Source organism: Narcine bancroftii, chromosome 4 (assembly GCF_036971445.1).
Source record: "Narcine bancroftii isolate sNarBan1 chromosome 4, sNarBan1.hap1, whole genome shotgun sequence".
Classification (NCBI taxonomy): domain Eukaryota; kingdom Metazoa; phylum Chordata; class Chondrichthyes; order Torpediniformes; family Narcinidae; genus Narcine; species Narcine bancroftii.
The window spans coordinates 147,645,633-147,652,994 of NC_091472.1; positions in this window are offsets into that span (position 1 = coordinate 147,645,633).

Below are 7,362 nucleotides of genomic sequence, written 5' to 3' on the forward strand. Positions count from 1 at the left end.
GGGAATCAGAGGCGGGGAATCAGAGGCAGGAAATCAGACACTGGGATTCAGAGGCTGGGAATCAGAGGCAGGGAATCAGACGCGGGGAATCTGAGGCGGGGAATCAGAGCTGGGGAATCTTAGGCAGGGAATCAGAGTTGCGGATTCAGAGGCGGGGAATCAGATATGGGGAAACAGAGGCGGGGAATCAGAGGCGGGCAAACTGAGGCGGGGAATTAGATATGGGGAATCAGATGTAGGGAATCAGAGGTGGTGAATCAGTGATGGGGAATCACAGGCGGGGAATCAGAGGCAGGGAATAGAACGCGGGGAATCAGAGGCAGGGAATCAGAGCTGGGGAATCAGAGGCGGGGAATCATAGTTGGGAATCAGAGGCGGGAATCAGATATGGGGAAACAGAGGCGGGGAATCAGAGGCGGGGAAACAGAGGCGGGGAATCAGATATGGGGAATCGGATGCAGGGAATCAGAGGCGGGGAATCAGAGCTGGGGAATCAGAGGCGGGGAATCAGAGTTGGGGCATCAGAGGTGGGGAATTAGATATAGGGAAACAGAGGCGGGGAATCAGAGGCGGGGAAACAGAGGCAGGGAATCAGATATGGGGAATCAGAGATGGGGAATCAGAGGCAGGGAATCAGAAGCGGGGAATCAGAGGCCGGGAATCAGAGGCCGGGAATCAGATGCTGGGAATAAGAGGCCGGGAATCAGAGGAGGGGAATCAGAGTCCGGGAATCAGAGATGGGGATTCAGAGGCGGGGAATGAGATATGGAGAATCAGAGGCGGGGAATCAGAGGCGGGGAAACAGAGGTGGGGAATCAGAGGCGGGGAAACAGAGGCGGGGAATCAGATATGGGGAATCAGAGGTGGGGAATCAGAGGCAGGGAATCAGATGTGCGGAATCAGAGATGGGGAATCAGAGGCAGGGAATCAGAAGCGGGGAATCAGATGATGGGAATCAGAGGCCTGGAATCAGAAACGGGGAATCAGAGGCAGGGAATCAGATGCGGGGAATCAGAGGCGGGGAATCAGAGCTGGGGAATCAGAGGCGGGGTATTAGAGTTGGGGAATCAGAGGCGGGGAATCAGATATGGGGAAACAGAGGTAGGGAATCAGAGGCGGGGAAACAGAGGCAGGGAATCAGATATGGGGAATCAGAGGCGGGGAATCAGAGGTGGGGAAACATAGGCAGGGAATCGGATGTGCGGAATCAGAGGTGGGGAATCAGAGGCCGGGAATCAGAGGTGGTGAATCAGAGATGGGGAATCAGAGGCGGGGAATCAGAGGCAGGGTATCAGACGCGGGGAATCAGAGGTGGGCAATCAGAGGCGGGGAATCAGATATGGGGAATCAGAGGCGGGGAATCAGATATGGGGAATCAGAGGTGGGGCATCAGAGGTTGTGAATCACAGATGGGGAATCAGAGGCGGGGAATCAGAGGCAGGGAATCAGACGCGGGGAATCAGAGGCGGGGATTCAGAGCTGGGGAATCAGAAGCGGGGAATCAGAGTTGGGGAATCAGAGGCGGGGAATCAGATATGGGGAATCAGAGGCAGGGAATCAGAGGCGGGGAATCAGAGGCAGGGAATCAGACGCGGGGAATCTGAGGCGGGGAATCAGAGCTGGGGAATCAGAGGTGGGGAATCAGAGTTGGGGAATCAGAGGCAGCGAATTGGATGTGCGGAATCAGAGATGGGGAATCAGAGGTGGGGAATCAGAGGCGGTGAATCAGAGATGGGGAATCAGAGGCGGGGAATCAGAGGCAGGAAATCAGACACGGGGATTCAGAGGATGGGAATCAGAGGCAGGGAATCAGACGCGGGGAATCTGAGGCGGGGAATCAGAGCTGGGGAATCTGAGGCAGGGAATCAGAGTTGCGGATTCAGAGGCGGGGAATCAGATATGGGGAAACAGAGGCGGGGAATCAGAGGCGGGCAAACAGAGGCGGGGAATTAGATATGGGGAATCAGAGGTAGGGAATCAGAGGTGGTGAATCAGTGATGGGGAATCACAGGCGGGGAATCAGAGGCAGGGAATAGAACGCGGGGAATCAGAGGCAGGGAATCAGAGCTGGGGAATCAGAGGCGTGGAATCATAGTTGGGAATCAGAGGCGGGAATCAGATATGGGGAAACAGAGGCGGGGAATCAGAGGCGGGGAAACAGAGGCGGGGAATCAGATATGGGGAATCGGATGCAGGGAATCAGAGGCGGGGAATCAGAGCTGGGGAATCAGAGGCGGGGAATCAGAGTTGGGGCCTCAGATGTGGGGAATTAGATATAGGGAAACAGAGGCGGGGAATCAGAGGCGGGGAAACAGAGGCGGGGAATCAGATATGGGGAATCAGAGGTGGGGAATCAGAGGCAGGGAATCAGATGTGCGGAATCAGAGATGGGGAATCAGAGGCAGGGAATCAGAAGCGGGGAATCAGAGGCCGGGAATCAGAGGCCGGGAATCAGATGCTGGGAATAAGAGGCCGGGAATCAGAGGAGGGGAATCAGAGTCCGGGAATCAGAGATGGGGATTCAGAGGCGGGGAATGAGATATGGAGAATCAGAGGCGGGGAATCAGAGGCGGGGAAACAGAGGCGGGGAATCAGAGGCAGGGTATCAGACGCGGGGAATCAGAGGTGGGCAATCAGAGGCGGGGAATCAGATATGGGGAATCAGAGGCGGGGAATCAGATATGGGGAATCAGAGGTGGGGCATCAGAGGTTGTGAATCACAGATGGGGAATCAGAGGCGGGGAATCAGAGGCAGGGAATCAGACGCGGGGAATCAGAGGCGGGGATTCAGAGCTGGGGAATCAGAAGCGGGGAATCAGAGTTGGGGAATCAGAGGCGGGGAATCAGATATGGGGAATCAGAGGCAGGGAATCAGAGGCGGGGAATCAGAGGCAGGGAATCAGACGCGGGGAATCTGAGGCGGGGAATCAGAGCTGGGGAATCAGAGGTGGGGAATCAGAGTTGGGGAATCAGAGGCAGCGAATTGGATGTGCGGAATCAGAGATGGGGAATCAGAGGTGGGGAATCAGAGGCGGTGACTCAGAGATGGGGAATCAGAGGCGGGGAATCAGAGGCAGGAAATCAGACACGGGGATTCAGAGGATGGGAATCAGAGGCAGGGAATCAGACGCGGGGAATCTGAGGCGGGGAATCAGAGCTGGGGAATCTGAGGCAGGGAATCAGAGTTGCGGATTCAGAGGCGGGGAATCAGATATGGGGAAACAGAGGCGGGGAATCAGAGGCGGGCAAACAGAGGCGGGGAATTAGATATGGGGAATCAGAGGTAGGGAATCAGAGGTGGTGAATCAGTGATGGGGAATCACAGGCGGGGAATCAGAGGCAGGGAATAGAACGCGGGGAATCAGAGGCAGGGAATCAGAGCTGGGGAATCAGAGGCGTGGAATCATAGTTGGGAATCAGAGGCGGGAATCAGATATGGGGAAACAGAGGCGGGGAATCAGAGGCGGGGAAACAGAGGCGGGGAATCAGATATGGGGAATCGGATGCAGGGAATCAGAGGCGGGGAATCAGAGCTGGGGAATCAGAGGCGGGGAATCAGAGTTGGGGCCTCAGAGGTGGGGAATTAGATATAGGGAAACAGAGGCGGGGAATCAGAGGCGGGGAAACAGAGGCGGGGAATCAGATATGGGGAATCAGAGGTGGGGAATCAGAGGCAGGGAATCAGATGTGCGGAATCAGAGATGGGGAATCAGAGGCAGGGAATCAGAAGCGGGGAATCAGAGGCCGGGAATCAGAGGCCGGGAATCAGATGCTGGGAATAAGAGGCCGGGAATCAGAGGAGGGGAATCAGAGTCCGGGAATCAGAGATGGGGATTCAGAGGCGGGGAATGAGATATGGAGAATCAGAGGCGGGGAATCAGAGGCGGGGAAACAGAGGCGGGGAATCAGAGGCGGGGAAACAGAGGCGGGGAATCAGATATGGGGAATCAGAGGTGGGGAATCAGAGGCAGGGAATCAGATGTGCGGAATCAGAGATGGGGAATCAGAGGCAGGGAATCAGAAGCGGGGAATCAGATGATGGGAATCAGAGGCCTGGAATCAGAGGCGGGGAATCAGAGGCAGGGAATCAGATGCGGGGAATCAGAGGCGGGGAATCAGAGCTGGGGAATCAGAGGCGGGGTATTAGAGTTGGGGAATCAGAGGCGGGGAATCAGATATGGGGAAACAGAGGTAGGGAATCAGAGGCGGGGAAACATAGGCAGGGAATCGGATGTGCGGAATCAGAGGTGGGGAATCAGAGGCCGTGAATCAGAGGCGGGGAATCAGATATGGGGAATCAGAGGCGGGGAATCAGAGGCGGGGAAACAGAGGCGGGGTATCAGATATGGGGAATCAGAGGTGGGGCATCAGAGGTTGTGAATCACAGATGGGGAATCAGAGGCGGGGAATCAGAGGCAGGGAATCAGACGCGGGGAATCAGAGGCGGGGATTCAGAGCTGGGGAATCAGAAGCGGGGAATCAGAGTTGGGGAATCAGAGGCGGGGAATCAGATATGGGGAATCAGAGGCATGGAATCAGAGGCGGGGAATCAGAGGCAGGGAATCAGACGCGGGGAATCTGAGGCGGGGAATCAGAGCTGGGGAATCAGAGGTGGGGAATCAGAGTTGGGGAATCAGAGGCAGAGAATTGGATGTGCGGAATCAGAGATGGGGAATCAGAGGTGGGGAATCAGAGGCGGTGAATCAGAGATGGGGAATCAGAGGCGGGGAATCAGAGGCAGGAAATCAGACACGGGGATTCAGAGGCTGGGAATCAGAGCTGGGGAATCAGAGGCGGGGAATCATAGTTGGGAATCAGAGGCGGGAATCAGATATGGGGAAACAGTGGCGGGGAATCAGAGGCGGGGAAACAGAGGCGGGGAATCAGATATGGGGAATCGGATGCAGGGAATCAGAGGCGGGGAATCAGAGCTGGGGAATCAGAGGCGGCGAATCAGAGTTGGGGCATCAGAGGTGGGGAATTAGATATAGGGAAACAGAGGCGGGGAATCAGAGGCGGGGAAACAGAGGCGGGGAATCAGATATGGGGAATCAGAGGTGGGGAATCAGAGGCAGGGAATCAGATGTGCGGAATCAGAGATGGGGAATAAGAGGCAGGGAATCAGAAGCGGGGAATCAGAGGCCGGGAATCAGAGGCCGGGAATCAGATGCTGGGAATAAGAGGCCGGGAATCAGAGGAGGGGAATCAGAGTCCGGGAATCAGTGATGGGGATTCAGAGGCGGGGAATGAGATATGGAGAATCAGAGGCGGGGAATCAGAGGCAGGGAAACAGAGGTGGGGAATCAGATATGGGGAATCAGAGGTGGCGAATCAAAGGCGGTGAATCAGAGATGGGGAATCAGAGGCGGGGAATCAGAGGCAGGGAATCAGATGCGGGGAATCAGAGGCGGGGAATCAGAGCTGGCGAATCAGAGGCTGGGAATCAGAGGTGGGCAATCAGAGGCGGGGAAACAGAGGCGGGGAATCAAATATAGGGAATCAGAGGTGGGGAATCAGAGGTTGTGAATCAGAGATGGGGAATCAAGGCGGGGAATCAGAGGCAGGGAATCAGACGCGGGGAAACAGAGGCGGGGATTCAGAGCTGGGGAATCAGAGGCGGGGAATCAGAGTTGGGGAATCAGAGGCAGGGAATCAGATATGGGGAATCAGAGGTGGGGAATCAGAGGCAGGGAATCAGATGTGCGGAATCAGAGATGGGGAATCAGAGGCAGGGAATCAGAATCAGAAGAAGGGAATCAGAGGCCGGGAATCAGAGGCCGGAATCAGATGCTGGGAATCAGAGGCCTGGAATCAGAGGCGGGGAATCAGAGGCAGGGAATCAGATGCGGGGAATCAGAGGCGGGGAATCAGAGCTGGGGAATCAGAGGCGGGGTATTAGAGTTGGGGAATCAGAGGCGGGGAATCAGATATGGGGAAACAGAGGTGGGGAATCAGAGGCGGGGAAACAGAGGCAGGGAATCAGATATGGGGAATCAGAGGTGGGGCATCAGAGGTTGTGAATCACAGATGGGGAATCAGAGGCGGGGAATCAGAGGCAGGGAATCAGACGCGGGGAATCAGAGGCGGGGATTCAGAGCTGGGGAATCAGAAGCGGGGAATCAGAGTTGGGGAATCAGAGGCGGGGAATCAGATATGGGGAATCAGAGGCAGGGAATCAGAGGCGGGGAATCAGAGGCAGGGAATCAGACGCGGGGAATCTGAGGCGGGGAATCAGAGCTGGGGAATCAGAGGTGGGGAATCAGAGTTGAGGAATCAGAGGCAGGGAATTGGATGTGCGGAATCAGAGAGGGGGAATCAGAGGTGGGGAATCAGAGGCGGTGAATCAGAGATGGGGAATCAGAGGCGGGGAATCAGAGGCAGGAAATCAGACACGGGGATTCAGAGGCTGGGAATCAGACGGGGGGAATCAAAGGCGGGGAATCAGAGCTGGGGAATCTGAGGCAGGGAATCAGAGTTGGGGATTCAGAGGCGGGGAATCAGATATGGGGAAACAGAGGCGGGGAATCAGAGGCGGGCAAACAGAGGCGGGGAATTAGATATGGGGAATCAGAGGTAGGGAATCAGAGGTGGTGAATCAGTGATGGGGAATCACAGGCGGGGAATCAGACGCAGGGAATAGGACGCGGGGAATCAGAGGCAGGGAATCAGAGCTGGGGAATCAGAGGAGGGGATTCATAGTTGGGAATCAGAGGCGGGAATCAGATATGGGGAAACAGAGGCGGGGAATCAGAGGCGGGGAAACAGAGGCGGGGAATCAGTTATGGGGAATCAGAAGTGGGGAATCAGAGGCAGGGAATCAGATGTGCGGAATCAGAGATGGGGAATAAGAGGCAGGGAATCAGAATCAGAAGCGGGGAATCAGAGGCCGGGAATCAGAGGCCGGGAATCAGATGCTGGGAATAAGAGGCCGGGAATCAGAGGTGGGGAATCAGAGGTGGCGAATCAAAGGCGGTGAATTAGAGATGGGGAATCAGAGGCGGGGAATCAGAGGCAGGGAATCAGATGCGGGGAATCAGAGGCGGGGAATCAGAGCTGGCGAATCAGAGGCGGGGAATCAGAGGTGGGCAATCAGAGGCGGGGAATCAGATATGGGGAATCAGAGGCGGGGAATCAGAGGCAGGGAAACAGAGGCGGGGAATCAAATATAGGGAATCAGAGGTGGGGAATCAGAGGTTGTGAATCAGAGATGGGGAATCAAGGCGGGGAATCAGAGGCAGGGAATCAGACACGGGGAATCAGAGGCGGGGATTCAGAGCTGGGGAATCAGAGGCGGGGAATCAGAGTTGGGGAATCAGAGGCAGGGAATCAGAGGCGGGGAATCAGAGGCGGGGAATCAGAGCC